Below are 17,491 nucleotides of genomic sequence, written 5' to 3'. Positions count from 1 at the left end.
TTTTTACACACACACACACACACACACACACACACATATATATATATATATACACACACACACACACACACATATATATATATATACACACACACATTAAAAACTAAACAACTGGAAGGGAAGGGGTAGTGAAAGAAGAGAAGGAGACCAAAAAATCTCTTTTCCTGACATGGAACAAAGACGGACAGAGAAAGGAGATAGGAGACAGTAGAAAAGTAAACACCAACAACAATAATTATAGAAATTGCAAAAAATCACTGACTGAAAATAAAAGCCCTGAGTAGCTCAGAGTGTTGGGAGCCCAATGCTTAGTGAAGCACGGCAAACTAGATCTGAGGGATGTGGAGGAAAGGAGCATCATGGGTAGGGGAGGAGCTCAGATGTTGAAGCCTACAGCTTTATGTGGCAGAGTCGGATCCTATGCTTGGATTTGAAACCCACAAGTTGGACAGCAAATGAAGGTAACAACATAAGATCAGTAGTTTTATATAAAATACTTGTTCTGTTTTCCTACATGTACAACCTAATTGGTTCCTTGACTGCTGGTGACTGAAAATCAGACTCCAGGGACATGCCTTGGAGGAATAGCCAATGACTGCAGTTACTTCAACCTCATGCGCACAAATGACCTCTTCTGAGAAGCAGACAGTTCTTACACTGCTGCTTAAATGTTCTTGCTTTAGACAGTCAGTTCCGTATATTTCATAATGTGTAATGGGAGGAGAATGCTAAAAATAGCACTGTTTTCATCTGTGTCACAGCCCATGAGGAAATGGAACTGGCCTGGGTAACACGCCAAGAAGACCCAAGAACCAGTACTGCAACACTGACTATGAAGAACATGTGGAGGCACTTTCCCAACAAAGTACTTTTAATCAAAAGAAAAGGTGGTTAGCCTTACTGATGTTTGCACTGCCAGCATCAAAGGTACAAGCATACGAACAACAAGGGGATAAGAAGAGTATTGGACTGGCCTTGGAGAAAGGCAATGAACTGGCACTGCAGTCATACAAGGGAAAATTTCACCCGAAGGACTGATCTCATGACCAGCAAACTCGTTAATTATTGAAGTAAACAAAGACAATTTAACAGCATTAGCAGATATACGCCTAGGAAATGACACAATGTGGCTCAACAGCTGGTGTTTGGCAGACCTGGATAATGTCAGATGCTCTACTCACTTCCTGAAGGGTATGCATAAGTGGGGCTGTGATTTAACTCCTTTACATCTATAGCAGCAACTGCGAGGTGATCAAGTTCACACCAGTGGTGGTAGTTGTGCAAGCTGCCTTATCTCACTGAGACCCACCAAAGCATTACCATCACAAAAAAGAAGCTATGTACTCACCATAACGTTCCATGTTGGTAGTCCATCTCACCCTTCATTTTTACATATGGGTTCGGAGCCGATCCTCGGCTCCGACTCGGCCGATTTACAAGCTGGAAGACTTCTGGTTGGCTTGTGGCTAAGCAGGTATCCCATGGTGCACTAGTACAAACCCCAGATCTTGTTTGCTGCTCACTAGTAAAACAACCATAAAAACAAAGTACAGTTTTGTACCTACCATAAATGTAGATGTTCGAGTGTTCACACTGCTGCAGTCATTACACTTGGGTTATCCTGCCGTCAAGCGGTCCCGCAGTCGGCCAGAGTTCCAAGGTCTTGGTCCGGCGTCGGTTGCTGTCGCTTCATCCATGACGTCAGTGTGCCAGGGGTATATAAGATGCATTCAACGCCATTTTCTTCAGTTTTTCTTGCCCCAGATGTCAGGTGCCCCCAATAGGTAGGCAATACATATAGCTAATAAAAAATATACATATAAAATAAAAATACCTTCAGTTACAAGCAAATACACCACAAAGGTTGTATAGGACAGAAAGGTATAGATAAGTCCAGCTAGTTCAGAGGGGATGGAGCGAGGGTAACCAGGACTGCAGCAGTGTGAACACTCGAACATCTACATTTATGGTAGGTACAAAACTGTACTATGTTCATCGTGTTACACTGCTGCAGTCATTACACTTGGGTAGAATCCCAAAGCTAAGGTTGGGTGGCTGGTCTATAAAGAGTTAGGATTGGCTAGGAGGCCCTGCAGAACTGCAATGGCAAATCCTGCTCTGGATTTACAGTAAAGAGGCAGGTGGTAGTGCTTGGTAAAGGTGTGCACTGAACTCCAAGTTGCAGCCTCCAAACTTTCCTTGGTAGGTACTCCTCTGAGAAAGGCTGTTGAAGTGGCTGTTGCCCTGGTGGAATGTGGCCTAATGGTATTTGGGACTGATTTTCCATGCTGTGTGTAGCAGTAACGAATACAGTGTCCTATCCATTTGGATATAGTCTGCTTTGAGATAGCCTTGCCCTGTGATCCTGCAGCATATGCTACAAACAGTTGCTCAGTTTTCCTGAAAGCTTTTGTTTTGTCCAAGTAGAAGCGTAGCTGCCTGTGTATGTCCAAAGAATGCAGAAGTTTCTCCCCTTTATTCTGGGGGTTTGGATATAAAGTTGGCAAATGGATGGTTTGGTTAAGAGCCACACTAGATGTCACCTTTGGCATAAAGGTAGGGTTTGTCCTTAAAGAAACCCTGTCCTGATGAAAAATTATAAAAGGTTCCACTGCCATTAATGCCTGTAGCTCTGAGACTCTTCGTGCTGAAGTTACTGTCAGGAGCAGAGCTGTTTTCCATGATAAAAATTTTAGATCGGATGTATTGGCTGGCTCAAAAGGTGGTAGGGTCAGTTTTTCCAAAACGAAATTGAGGTCCCAAGTTGGTGTTGGTGCTCTCCAGGGCGGTCTTATGTTTTTAGCCCCTCTGAGGTACTGCATTAGCAAGGGATGACAGAATAAAGGAGGATCCGTGTTGTACTGTGCTGAAATGGCAGAGGCGTGGATCTTAATTGATGAGAAGGAAAGGCCTCTGTCCAGCATCTCAGTTAAGTATTGTAAAATCTGAGGAATGTTTGGAACAAGAGGGTCAAGGCTTTGAGCCTGGTTCCAGGCGCAGAATCTCTTCCATTTTTCTGAGTAAGCTTTCCTGGTGCTAGGCCTCCTGGCCTCCAAAATGACATCCATAAAGTACAGTTTTGTACCTACCATAAATGTAGATGTTCGAGTGCTAATACAGCTGCAGTCATAACAGATGGGTTCTCATGCCGTCAGGCGGGTCCTCGGTCGGCCGAATTCCTCTAGGTCCGGCGTCAGTTGTCGTCGCTTCTTCCCTGACGTCAGTGCGACAGGGGTATAAAGGAACCAGCAGACACCATTTTCTTCAGTTTTTCTTGCCCCAGATGTCAGGTGCCCCCAGAAGGAAGGCAATACAAAAATTTGTGTAGTAATGCAGTGCAATATAATCAAAAAACAGTAGTTGCAAGCAAATACATCATAAATGAATACCCCAATCAGGTTGTATGAGGATGTGTTAGCCTATAGGCCTGTCCCAAGAGGGGAAGGAGGGAGGGAAACCTGGACTGCAGCTGTATTAGCACTCCAACATCTACATTTATGGTAGGTACAAAACTGTACTATGTTCATCGTGCATACAGCTGCAGTCATAACAGATAGGTAGAATTCCAAAGCTAAGAAAGGGGTGGTAGGCACTAGGTGGAACTAGGAGGAGCCAAAATGCCCTGCAAGACTGCAGTGGCAAAGCCTGCTCTAGATTTGGAGTATAATGGTAGGTTGTAGTGCTTGGAGAAGGTATGCACAGAACTCCAAGTGGCTGCTTCCAAAATATCCTTGGTAGGAACTCCTCTGAGGAAGGCTGCAGAGGTGGCTGTGACCCTGGTGGAATGAGTTCTAATGCCTGTAGGTACAGTTTTGCCATGAAAGGAATAGCAAAAGCGTATGCAGTGGGCTATCCATTTTGAGATTGTCTGTTTGGAAATTGGCTTTCCTTGAGCTCCTACCGCATAGGCCACAAAGAGCTGTTCTGATTTTCTGAAAGGCTTTGTTCTGTCCAAATAATAACGCAGTTGTCTGTGGATGTCCAAGGAATGTAGTAATCTCTCCCCTTTGTTTTGAGGATTTGGATAAAAAGTAGGTAAATGTATGGCCTGATTTAAAGCTACCCTGGATACCACTTTAGGCATAAAGGACGGGTTGGTTCGTAAGGAAACTCTGTCCTGATGGAAGATGATAAAAGGCTGGACAGCCATGAGAGCCTGTAGTTCTGAAACTCTACGAGCTGAGGTGATAGCCAGAAGGAAAGCTGTTTTCCAGGACAAATATTGCAAATCTGATGAGGCAGCTGGCTCAAAGGGAGGCAAGGTCAGTTTTTCCAGAATGAAATTATGATCCCAAGCAGGCATTGGTTGTTTCCTTGGAGGTCTTAAATTCTTAGCCTCTCTGAGGAACTGTCTTAGAGGGCCGAGAGAATAAAGGTGGATCAGTGTTGCATTCTGCAGAAATGGCTGAGGCATGGATTTTGATGGAGGAGAAAGAAAGTCCACTGCTTAGCAGTTCAGCCAAATATTGTAGTATTTGAGGTAAATTCAGTTTTCCAGGATCCTGGCCCTTTTTCTCATTCCAGACACAAAAACGTTTCCATTTTGCGGAGTAAGCTTTTCTAGTTGATGGCCTTCTGGCCTCCAAAATGACATCCTGCACCTCCTTGGAGAGTAGGGCCTGCTGTGATGCTAAGGAATCTTCCATGCGGCTAGATTGAGTGTTTTTAGCTGGCTGTGAAGAGTTTTGAAGCTGTGCTGAGTCAGAAGAAGAGGCATTAGAGGCAGGGTCCATGGTGGGGAATGCGTCAGGCTCCTCAGGAGTGGGTACCAGTGTTGCCTTGGCCAGTCCGGAGCAATGAGGATCATCTTTGGTCTGTCTGCTCTGGTCTTAAATAGAACTTTGGGCAGCAGAGGAAGAGGTGGGAAGGCATAAACTGTCATTGATGTCCAACTGAAAGAGAGAGCGTCCACTCTCCAGGCCTTTGGATGGAAGATCCTTGAGCAGAATTTTGTCAATTGATGATTTTTGAGGGAGGCAGAGAGATCTATGTCTGGCCTTCCCCATTCTTGGATTATTTCTGTAAAAACTTTTGGATGCAATTTCCATTCATGTGGATCTGTCATATTCCTGCTTAGGTTGTCTGCCAGCGTGTTTTCCTTGCCTGGCAAGTACTGTGCTTGCAGTTCCATTTGTAAGTCCATGGCCATGTTCCAAAGTGACACGGCCAGTCTGCATAGGGGGTAAGAATGTGTTCCTCCTTGCTTGTTTATGTACCACATAACCGTGGTGTTGTCCGTTCTTATCAATAGTTGACCTGGTTGTAGAAGGTCCTTGAAAGCTATAATAGCATTTATTACTGCTAGCATTTCTTTTTGATTGATGTGAAGGTGCTTTTCTTTTTGGGACCATTTGCCCTGAATGCACCGATCTGTCATGTGTGCCCCCCAGGCGTAGTCCGAGGCGTCTGTTGTGATGACTTGATTTGCTTGAGGCTTGCTGAATGGAAGACCTGTGTTTGTTTGACATGCTTGAGCCCACCACAAATTCCTTTTGCAGACATGGAATTAGTGGTATTATTGTTTCCAAACTGTGGCTGTGTTGAGACCATATGTTTTTCAGGTACCATTGTAGTTTCCTCATATGCAGCTTTGCACATGGGATTAGTAAGATGCAAGATGCCATGAACCCCAGAGCCTGCAGGATTTTCCTTGCAGTCAGCCTGGTACAATTTGCTAGCGTTCTGAAGTACTGAATTAGTTGCCCCTGCTTCTCTGGCGTGAGGTAGGCCATCTGGGTGTTTGTGTCTAAATTGGCACCCAGGAAAATTATCTTCCGAGAGGGTATTAGCCTTGATTTCTTTTTGTTGACTGCGTATCCCAGAGAGTTCAATAACATTATCACATAAGCCAGATGTTTCAGAAGAATGTGCTTGCTGTCCGCTTGGATCAGGCAGTCGTCCAAATAGGGGTATATTTGTATCCCTTGAAGTCTGCAGTAGGCAATTACTGATGCCAGGCATTTCGTGAATACTCTGGGCGCAGTAGATAAGCCAAAGGGCAATGCAGAGAATTGATAATGGGTTGAACCTGCAAGAAATCTGAGGTACCTTTTGCAATTTTGTCTGATTGGGACATGCAGGTATGCCTCCTTGAGGTCCAATGTTACCAGCCAAGACTCCTTGCCCAGCATGGGAAGAAGTTGCTGTAGAGTGAGCATCTTGAATTTTGGTGCAGTAGAAATGTGTTTAGGATGGATAGATCCAAAATAGGTCTCCAATCTTTTCCCTTCCTTGGCACCAGAAATAGCCTGGAATAAAAACCGACCTTGTTCGTGCGTAGGTACCTCTTGAATAGCTTTCATGTTTATGAGATCTGTAATTTGCCTTTGTGCCTCTGCCCTTTGATTGTGTGGCAGGTTTGGCATGCCTCTCATTTTTGGAAGGGTGTGAAAATGGAATTTGTAGCCTCTGTTTATAATGTCCAGGATCCATTTGTCCTTTGTGACAATATGCCAATTTTTTGAAAATAATGCCAGCTTTCCTCCTAAGGGGGGCTGCCATTTGAGACCTGGTTGGCATGCAAAAGGGAAAGTCATTGGGTTTGCTTTCTGAAAGATTGCGAGTTGTCCTCACCACCTCTTTGTGTAGGAGCTTGCCATTGTCTGCCTCTAAACGATCCTTGGGATTGTCCTCTGTCCCTCGGGCGCCTGTATCTGCCTCTTTGGGGTCTGTCTGTGGCAGGAAAGGACCAGTTTTTGGAAGGCCAATTTCTACTAAAACGTGGGGGTTGAACCTGTAGAAATTCTTTCACAGTTTGCATTGATTTAGCCTTTTCCTCCATTTTCCTTAATACCTCTTCAGCATTAGCACCAAATAGTACATCCTTTTGAAGAGGGGTGTCTAGTAATTTAGCTTTGACATGATCAGGCAAGGCTTGGTTCCTTGAGCCAGGCATGCCTACGTATGACTGATCCTGTAACAGCAGCTCTACATGAGGCCTCTAGAGCATCAAAACCACATTGTAAGGTATGCTTACCCACTTGTTCTGCACTATGCATCAAATCCTGCAACTCCTTCAAGTCTGGTTGTTCAGGTTGTGACATTTTACTTTTCAATTGTGATAACAAAAACTGTTGGTATTTTAGCATATGAAACTGACAGTTTAAGGCCCTCATGGATAAGGTAGCCGAGGTATATACCTTTTTCCCCCACCTTTCTAAGGATCTGGAATCTCTCTCGGAAGGCAATGGATTTTTAGCAATGGAGGCCTTAACTCCCTTGGGGCCCTGTGAGATTGTTTCTGGGTCAGCAGCATGGCTTTTGTATAGAAATTGGTGTGAGTCAGGGACCCTGCAGTACCTGTCAGGCTTAACTGGAGCTGGAGGTAGAGAGTCCGGGTTAAGGCAGGCCTCCGAGTAAACATCATCTAGGATGTCCAAGACAGGAGGTATAGCCAGAGGCCTGTGCTGAGGAAGCAAGAGAAATTCCCTGAGCCTTTTCTTGGAATCTGAATAATCCTGGCCTTCCCAGTGGAAGTGTTCCCTTAAGGTATGCAAAGTTGCCCCAAATGAGTAATCCTCAGGGGGGGATACAGAAGGGATGGACTCCTCCGCATCAGAGTCTTCAAAAGGGGAGTAAGAATGTTCCTGATCATCAGAGTGCTCTGAAATAATGGAGCCCTGATCAGAGGAGGGGGAATCTTCTTCCACTCTAGGCCTTTTGTTCGGAGGGGGCTGAGAACCTCTGATAAGAGTAATTAAATCCTCAGCCATTTTAAGCATCTATTTCTTAGGCATGGTGCCTGGAGATGGGCCCTGTGTAGCTGGTCTCTTAGAGTGCATGGTTGCTTTAGACTTTGTGAAAGCCTTGATGGAGAAAGAAGAGGATGGTCTGAAGACACCTTGAGTGGAGGTGGACCTGTCCACATTCTGAGTTTCAATGCCAAGAGTGGCTTCGGTATCTGTAGTCGGGGTGTGAGCTGAGGAGCCTGCGACCTCGGGCACAGGAGACACCGTCAAAGAAATGTCGTCGGTAGTCAGGGGCTGCGTAGGCGCCTCGCTGAGAACCGGACCACGTGTAGTCGGCTTTGGCGTGGTGTCGGTAGAGGCTGCGGACCTCGTGAGTCGGTCCTTGTCTTTGCGTTTTTTAGATAAAACCGGAGTCGGAGTATCCGACGACATAGTATAGTTAAATGCTTTCCCAAAATAATGCTGGGCGAACTCCGCCCGACGCTTAATAGTGCGTTTGTTGAATGTAGCACAAAAGCGACAGACCGAGACGTCGTGGTCTGGGCCTAAACAAGGTATACAGAGGGAATGGAAATCCTTATGCGGTATTTGCTTCCCACAAGAAATAAAATTATTAACTTTGTCTGACATCGGTCTGAGGCAAGAAAAGTTTCAACGGGTACTTAGCTTTTAAGAAGACTTCGGTTTCCAAATTTTCGTAATCTCAGGAGCTGGCTGACCGGCACTTGCGAACTGCTTCTGCTTCGGGCACCGCGCGGCAAGAAAGACTGAAGAAAATGGCGTCGGCTGGTTCCTTTATACCCCTGTCGCACTGACGTCAGGGAAGGAGCGACGACAACCGACGCAGGACCTAGACTTTGGAATTCGGCCGACCGAGGACCCACCTGACGGCAGGAGAACCCATCTGTTATGACTGCAGCTGTATGCACGATGAACATCAGCTTTAGAGAGAGGTGTTGCCTGTTTGACTAATGTATCTGCCATGCAGCTAGGTTTAGGGTTTTGAGCTGACCGTGCAGGATCGGATTTTGTTGAGTCAGAAGGTGTGGAATTTGAGACAAAATCCATGGTGGGCCTTGTGCCAAGTTCCTTAAGATAGGGTACCAGTGCTGGCGTGGCCAGTCTGGAGCAATCAGGATCATCTGTGTCTTTTCTTGTCTGGCTTTTAGGAGTACCTTTGAAAGGAGAGGCAGTGGCGGGAAGGCATAAACTTTTAGGTTTTTCCAGCTGAACAAAACAGCATCCACTTTCCATGCTTGTTTGTGATAAATCCTTGTGCAGAATTTTTGTAGTTGGTAATTCAGTGGGGAGGCAAAAAGATCTATGTCTGGGCATCCCCATTTTTGCGTTACCATGCTGAAGATTTGTGGATTCAATTTCCATTCGTGAGGGTCCATGATATTTCTGCTTAGATCGTCTGCCAGAGTATTCTTCTTTCCTGGCAGGAATTGTGCTTGCAGGTGAACTTGATATGTTAGAGCTGTGTTCCACAAGGTCATAGCTTGCCTGCATAGGGGATAAGAATGAGTGCTTGTTTATGTACCACATTACTGTGGTGTTGTCTGTCTTTAGTAATAATTGTCCTGGTTGCAGAAGGTCCTTGAAAGCTGTTAGGGCATTTTTGAACAGCCAACATCTCTTTTTGATTGATGTGAAGATGCATCTGGTCTGTGGTCCACTTGCCCCGAATGCATTTTCCTGCCATGTGTGCTCCCTAGGTGTAATCCGAAGCATCTGTTGTTAGAGTTTGCCTGGCTGTGGGTGGGGTAAAAGGCTGACCCTTGTTTAGGTGACATGCCTGTGCCCACCATCGAAACTCCTGCTGTAGGCAGGGAATCATTGGTATTACTGCTTCTAAACTGTCAGAGTGTTGAGTCCAAACACTTTTTAGGTACCATTGTAATTTCCTCATATGCAGTTTAGCATATGGTATTAGTAGTATGCATGATGCCATGAATCCCAGGGCCTGCAGAATTTTTCTTGCAGGGAGATGGGACTTTTTTGCCAGTAATTGAAAATACTGAGTTAGTTGAACTTGTTTGTCTGGCGTGAAGTAAGCCATCTGGGCCGTTGTATTTAAGCTGGCACCCAGTTATATAATCTGTTGCGAGGGCACTAGTTTTGACTTCTTTTCATTTACTGTGTACCCTAGAGAAATTAGCAACCTTTTTACAAATGCCAGATGCTGTAGACGAATGTCCTTTGTCTCTGCTTGCATGAGGCAGTCGTCCAGGTATGGATATATTTGAATTCCTTTTTGTCTGCAAAATGCAATTACTGGTGCCAGGCACTTTGTGAAGACCCTGGGCGCAGTACATAAGCCAAAGGGCAGTGCAGAGAATTGGTAGTGCATTGTACCAGCTTTGAATCTGAGGTATCTTCTGCAATTTTGTCTGATAGGGACATGCAGGTATGCCTCTTTGAGGTCCAGAGTAACAAGCCAAGCCTTCTTGCCCAGGATGGGTAGAAGCTGCTGCAATGTCAACATTTTGAATTTTGGAATATCCAGGTAAGTATTCAGAATTGAAAGGTCTAGTATGGGCCTCCAGGCCTTGTCCTTTCTGGGGACTAGGAAGAGTCTCGAGTAAAATCCTTGTCCTTGTTCCTGTTGTGGTACTTTTTGAATAGCTCTCATGTCCATGAGGGCAGACACTTGTTTTGTGCCTCTGCCCATTGGCATTCCTTTTAGCCTTGATAAAGTATGAAAGTGGAACCTGTAACCTTGAGACACAATATTCAGAACCCATTTGTCTTGGGTGATGGTTTGCCAGTTTTGAGAAAAAAGTGCTAGTTTTCCCCCTAAGGGGGCTTCCAAAAGGGACGTGCTTGGCGTACGAAGGGGAAAGTCATTGTGACCGTTTCCTGTAAGGTTGAGACTTGTCCTCACCTCCTTTTGGGGTTGAGGTGCCCCACTGTCGTTGTCCGTTTGAGTCTTGGGGTTGACATCTGCCTCTTGGGCATCTGTATCTGCCTCTCTGTGGCCTGTCTGACACTGGAAAGGACCAATTCTTTGTTGGTCAATTTCTGCTAAACCGAGGTGGCTGTACCTGTAAGAAATCCTTGACTGTTTGCATAGATTTAGCTTTATCCTCCATTTTCTTTAACACCTCTTCTGCCTAACACCAAACAAGGTATCATGCTGTAAAGGAGCATCCAATAATTTTGTCTAAACATGATCAGGTAAACTCTGTTCTTTTAACCAAGCATGTCTTCGAATCACAGAACCTGTAACTGCGACTCTACAAGAGGCCTCTAAAGAATCAAAACCACATTGCAGAGTATGTTTTCCCACTTGTTCAACTGCATGCAATAAATCCTGCATTTCTTTACAATCAGGAGCTTCTGAGCTTGCAAGCATTTTCTGTTTTAACTGAACCATTAAATATTGTTGGCACTTCAGCATGTGAAATTGGCAATTTAAAGCTCTTACTGCTAAAGTTGCAGAAGTGTATACTTTCTTCCCCCATCTATCCAAAGCTCTGGAATCTCTGTCAGAGGGTACTGGATTTTTTGCAGTGGAAGCCTTAACCCCTTTTGGACCCTGGGAAATAGTTTCTGGATCAGCAGAAAGGTTTTTGTAAAGAAACTTGTGAGAGTCAGGGACTCTATAATACCTGTCTGGCTTGGCTGGAGCAGGGGGCAAAGAATCAGGAGATAAGCTGGATTCAGAGAACACATCATCCACAATGTCTAGCACAGGCGGAATAGCCAGCGGCCTGTGCTGAGGCAATAAAAGGAAATCCCAGAGCCTTTTCTTGGATTCTGAGTAATCCTGACTTTCCCAATGGAAATGCTCCCTCATGGTATGTAAAGTTTCCCCAAAAGAATAATCCTCAGGAGGAGGGGCTGAAGGGATAGATTCTTCAGCATCAGAGTCCTCATAGGGGGTAAGAGTATCCCTGGTCTGAAGAGGAATCCGAGGAAATGGAAACCTGATCAGAGGAATCATAGTCTGTATCCTGCCTAGGCCTTTTCTCAGGAGGGGGATGGGAACCCCTGATTAGAGTAATGAGGTCTTCGGCCATTTTAAGCATCTGTTTCTTAGGCATGGAGGACTGTCCAGGAGAATGCTGTACTTGTTTTTTTGTCTTTAATGGTACCTTTGCCTTGGCTGTTGTTTTAATGGTAAGTTGTGAAGGTCTGAAAACACCCTCAGAAGCCGATGCCTGCTAAGCGGCTCTGGACCCATCTGAGGAATTAGTTCCGTAGGCCCAATACCTTGAGTTTCCAGAGGCCTAGTTGTCTCCACGTGGGAGTCGGAAGCGACCTGTGGCTCTGAGGTAGCAGGTGTCAGGGGCTATGAAAGTGCCTCACTGACAACCGGCGACTGGCATAGAAGAGGTTTTGTCATCGGTTTTGGACCTCGGATGCCTGGCCGGAATTGAGTTCATCGGTTGATCCGACGGCATAGTATAATTGAATCTTTGGCCAAAGTAGTGCAAAACAAAATCAAAATGTCTTTTTATAGTGCGTTTGTTAAATCTAGCACAAAACCGACTAGTGACGTCGTGATCAGGCATGCATGGAATACAGTAAGAGTGGAAGTCCTTATGAGGTATTTGCTTCCCACAAGAAATGCAATTAACTTTTTCTGACATCGGTCTATGGCAAGAAAAAAGTTTCCCCGATGGGGTACTTAGCTTATTGAAGACTTTGGATCTGAAATTCGACTTCGAAAATCTCAGGAGTCGGCCGACCGGCACTTGCGAACTGCTTCTGTTTCGGGCACCGCACGGCAAGAAAGACTGAAGAAAATGGCGTCAGATGCATCTTGTATACCCCTGGCGCACCGACGTCAGGGAAGAAGCGACAGCAACAGACGCCGGACCAAGACTTTGGAACTCTGGCAGACTGCGGGACCGCCTGACAGCAGGATAACCCAAGTGTAATGACTGCAGCAGTGTAACACGATGAACATCCAATACTAATGGGTCTCCAACCAAGGGCAACCAAATTATTACTTCCAGATCTTCCAGGATGGGGACAAGAGGGTGGGTTGGTAAAAATGAAGGGTGAGATGGACTACCAACATAGAACGTTATGATGAGTACTTAACTTCTTTATGTTAGGTAGTCCGATCCCACCTTCATTTTTACATATGGGACAGTGTCCCTAGCACCTTATTCTTGGGTGGCTCACTGGAAAATACTCGAGCACCATGGAGCCACAGGATGCTCTACCCCTGGATGCCAAATCCAATTTGTAATGTGTAATAAAAGTGTGAGGGGTAGCCCACGTAGCTGCTGCACAAATATTACCAAGTGGTACCCTGGCTTGAAAGGCGGCAAGATAGACAGCGACCTGGTAGAAAGAGCCTTGATCCTGTAGGGCAAAGCTTTGCCCTCCGAGCAATAGATAAAGGCTATACAACTGAAAATCCAATTTGATAATGTCACTAGAAACTGGTAAGCCCAATCTAGAATCAGAAAAAGAAATGAATAATTGATCTGATTTCCTGAAAGCCTTAGTCCGCTGTAGATAAAAACGTAGTTGTCTATGAACGTCTAGCTGATGAAAACGGTATTCAGCTGCATTACAGTGGTTAGGGAAGAAAACTAGGAGTTCTATTAATTGATTTAAGGTAGCATTAGAACAAACTTTGGGAACAAAGGAGGGATTAGTATGTAATGACACCCTGTCTTTGTGAAAAATCAAATACGGTGGCTTAACAGACAAGGCCTGTAGCTCCAAATACCTTTCTAGCTGATATGACAGCTACCAAAAACAAGGTCTTCCAAGACAAACATTTTACAGAAGATGAGTGGGAGGGTTCAAAGGGGGAGAAGTCAATTTAGACAACACAAAATTTAAATCCCAAGAAGCCACTGGTTCTTGCAGAGGTGGTCTCAATAGAGTGGCCCCTTTCAAGAAGGTCTTGCAAAGCTTATGAGACATTAAATTGGTATCTGGAAAACCTATGTGAAAATGAGAAATCGCCACCAATTGGACTCTTGATAGTGGCAGCGGAAGACCCTTGCTGAAAAAGCTCAGAAAGAAAATCCAGAATCACAGGGACAGAAGCAGTGTATGGATCTACATTCATTCTCTGTGCCCAAATAGAAAATCTTTTCCATTTACTGCCATACAGCCTCCTAGGTGAAGGTTTATGGGAGGACATAAGAATATGTGACACTGAAGATAAATCATGAAGCTTGACTATGGATGGAACTGGAGCAGCCACGCTGTCAATTTGAGGGTGTGGACTGAGGGGTGTAGTGAACACGACATGCGAGTCAATAGATCTGGAGCTGGGTCCAGAATTCAAGGATCGTCCAGGAGGAGAGGCTCGAGGAAGGGGAACCACACTTGATGAGGCCAGTAAGGAGCAATGAGGATCAACTTGCTTACCAGCCGACTGGCTTTCTGAATCACTTTGGAATTGAGAGGGATTGGAGGAAAGGCATGCAGAAGTCCCATGGGCCAATTGTGAGCCAGAGCATCTCTGGGAGACTCTCCCAGAGGGGGTATGAGGGGAAAAATAGCTGCTGCATTTGGTATTGACTGGGCTGGCAAAAAGGTCGCAGCATGGCTGTCCTCATTTCCGGAAAATCTGATCCACTGTTTCCCGTTTCAGAGACCACACGTGAGGCATTAGGATTGCCCGGCTGAGCTTGTCGGCTATCACGTTGGTCGTCCCTGGAATGTGCACTGCAACCAGAAAGCGCTGGGAAGAAATCGCCCATTCCCAAACTCGCATGGCCTCTTGACACAGTAGGTAAGATCTGGTACCGCCCTGTTTGTTGATATACCAAACCACCGACATGCTGTCTGACTGTATCGCAATTGTCCCCAGAGGAAGAAGGTCTTGGAAGTGCTTGCAACGCTAGAAGCACCGCCCTCATCTCCAGAACATTGATATGCAGATGAGCCTCGTGTTCTTGCCATGTGCCTTGGACAGTCCTGCCGAGATAATGCCCCCCCCCCCGATCTGGGAGGCATCCATGGTCACAGTGGCAACGGGTTGGGCTGGAACAAAGGGTGCACCCGTGATCAGTTGATTGGGGGCTATCCACAAACTAAGGTCCTTCTTGCATGATTCCGTCAACAGGATAGGATGACTTAGTGGGACAGATTGGAAGGACCACTGGGAAAACAGAAGCCACTGGAGAATTCTCATGTGCAACCTGGCTAATGGTACCAATAGAACTGTGGAAGCCATGATCGTGAGGAGCTGAAGAACCCATTTAGCTTTGACTTTTCGCAACGGGAGAAAACGTTGAACTTGGGAGATTAAGTTCTGTGCCCTTTCGGCGGGGAGACGAGCTGTCATATATACTGTGTCTACCTCTGCGCCTATAAATATCACAGATTTTTTTACCAGTTTATGGAGATCCCTAACTGAGCACAAAGTTGAATCGTGGTGTCCCTGTTTTGGAGGAGTAGATGCCTGGTGGCGGCGGTCAGGAGCCAGTCATCTAAATACTGAAACACCTGGAATCCCTGACGTCTCAAGTGAGCGGTCACTACTGCCATGCATTCGGTGAACACTCTGGGGGGTGTGGTGAGACCAAAGGGCAGAGCGTGAAACTGACAGTGAATGGCTCCCAACAGGAAGCGTTGATGGCTTCTGGACGCCTTGTCCATTTATATATGGTAGTAGGTGTCCTGAAGATCCAGAGAGCACATCCAAAAGTCTTTCCCTAACAACGGGAGTACAGACTGCAGTTACCATCCAAAACTTGTCCTTCACTGATTCATTCAATCTGCTGAGGTCCAATATTGGCCTCCAATCTCCAGTTTGTTTTGGAACTAAAAAGAAGCTGGAGTAAGTTCTGGATCCTATCTGGTCTGCTGGGATAGGCTGGATGACTCTTTTTTAAGACCAACTTGTTGATCTCCACAGTTGCCTGATCCCTGTGATTGGGTGGTACATCTGAGATCCTTTTGGGAACAAACGGTGATAGGGAAAAGGGTATGATATAGCCTCTGGTAACAACTCTCTGTACCCACTTGTCTTGGGTGATATTAAGCCAGGCTTCTTGGTACAAAGAAATGCAACCCCCGACCGGCCTCAAAGAAGCACAGCCGGGCTCCACATCAGGACTGCTGATAAGGCCGTCCTTGAAAAGAATCACGGCCTTGTTGGTACTGCGGACCGCCCCTGCCGCTAGGGCGACGTCTGCCATTTCCTCCTCCTCTGCCACTGAAGGAGGATTCACCCTGTGTCAGGAAAGACCCTCTGGGACTTCTTGAACCACAATTTACCTCCCCTTTGACCCTTGGGGTATAGTCTGGAAGGAACAGTAAAACGCACTCCCAAGGCAGAAAGCGTCTTTCCTTCTTGTTCACACCGAGTGAGTGTATCCTTCACCTTGGAACCAAACAATGAGGAACCATCAAACAGGGCGTTAGTGAAAGTAGATTAACAGTTCCGCAAAATTACATAAGCGTATCCAGGAGTGGCACCTCAAGGCAACTCTGGAACCCGCTGCTCTACTCGCTCCATCTGCAGCATAAGAGAAGTCGCATGGAGGAGTTAACCACAGAATTTAAGATAGACAACTGAGTAGAAATCTTGTCAGGAACTCCCTCAGTACATGCACCTTGTATGGAACCTCGTAACTCCTTCAGGAGATCCCTCTGCAACCTCATGAAGTGCGTGAGATAATTCAGCGATCGAACGGTAAAGGCCGCTGAACTGAAAATACGCTTCCCAAATCTGTCCATCTGTCGAGACACCTTATTTAGCAGATGAAGAAGTCTCCACTAACTCCTTCTTCGTGGCTGCTGCCACCACCATTGCATCTATGGGAACGCCCTTGGACAAGAACTCTTTACCAGGAGGGGCAAACAAGAACTTATTTGGTCTCCTGGGGACTGGCTCCACGGTGTCAGGAGTATCCCCACACCTTTCGACTAACTAGATCCATCAGACTGTCAAAAAAGTGGAGACACTCAAGAGGCAGAAGGTTGAGACCCGAAAGCCTTCTGGTAGACCAACTCCTTATCAGAAGGGTTAACAGTAGGCCAGTCGCACCTCTGCCTAACGATCTCTACAATGTCCACAAAGGAGACATCATCAGAGGACGACTCTGGGGATCCCTCCGACTCGAGGTCAGTGTCCAATGTCAACGACTCATCTTGGGAGTGAATATGTTTCCTCTTACATAACCTCTACCGGGGAGGCTCATCGGAAGGATATTCCGGGGAAGCCTTGGAAGAGTGGGGGCCACCAGCCGATGGCTCCTGAGGCTGCGGGTCTCTGCTGTCTCCTGAGAGAGTAGGGGCTGAGACTGAAGTGGGGAAGAGTGCTGGTGCCACTGGTAGGGGCCGGAGAATGAGACAGCACAGTCCTCATCATCTCAAACGCCGACCTCTCCGGCTCTGAAGACCTCCCCCGCTCCGAAGAGATGCGGGTCGGCACCGGAGCCACAGCTGTCGGCTCCGAGATAGATGCAGGGTCTGAGCTCATCCTGGCCGAAGCACTGAGAGGAAGGCTCGGAAACGAAGATAGATTCCAACCTTCCTTGTCGGTTCAGACAGGAAAGTTTCGGCCCCTGGACACGATGGATGGCACAGAGCGTGTCGGAGCCAAACCCGGCTCCAAGGCAGCAACAAGGTGAGTTGGAGCTGGCATTTCGTCCGTTGGCACCAAGCAATCTGGCTCCGAAAGGCCAGTATGGCTTGGATGAGGAATAGCAGACAAGGTCAAAGCTGGGCCAAGTGGCTCCTGAGGAATAGCAGACAAGGTCAAAGCTGGGCCAAGTGGCTCCCGAGCCGACTGGGTCGGAGCAAACAATAATTTTGGTAAGGCAGACGACTTCAGGGGTCTCAGCACTACCCTCTCCACATCTTCTTCTGAA

General features: G+C 46.4%; 1 protein-coding gene across 1 annotated transcript in view; it reads right to left on the bottom strand.

The window, feature by feature from the left end:
* SRSF7 (serine and arginine rich splicing factor 7) overlaps positions 1-17,491 on the bottom strand; it is a gene marked incomplete in the record, with an annotated part of 475,568 nt that overhangs the window by 92,980 nt on the left and 365,097 nt on the right.

This window comes from Protopterus annectens, chromosome 1.part2, assembly GCF_019279795.1.
Source record: "Protopterus annectens isolate FY-2018-M chromosome 1.part2, PAN1.0, whole genome shotgun sequence".
NCBI classification, from domain to species: Eukaryota; Metazoa; Chordata; order Ceratodontiformes; family Protopteridae; genus Protopterus; species Protopterus annectens.
The sequence above is the reverse complement of the archived record's forward strand: the minus strand, read 5'-3'. Positions and strand labels throughout refer to the sequence as shown.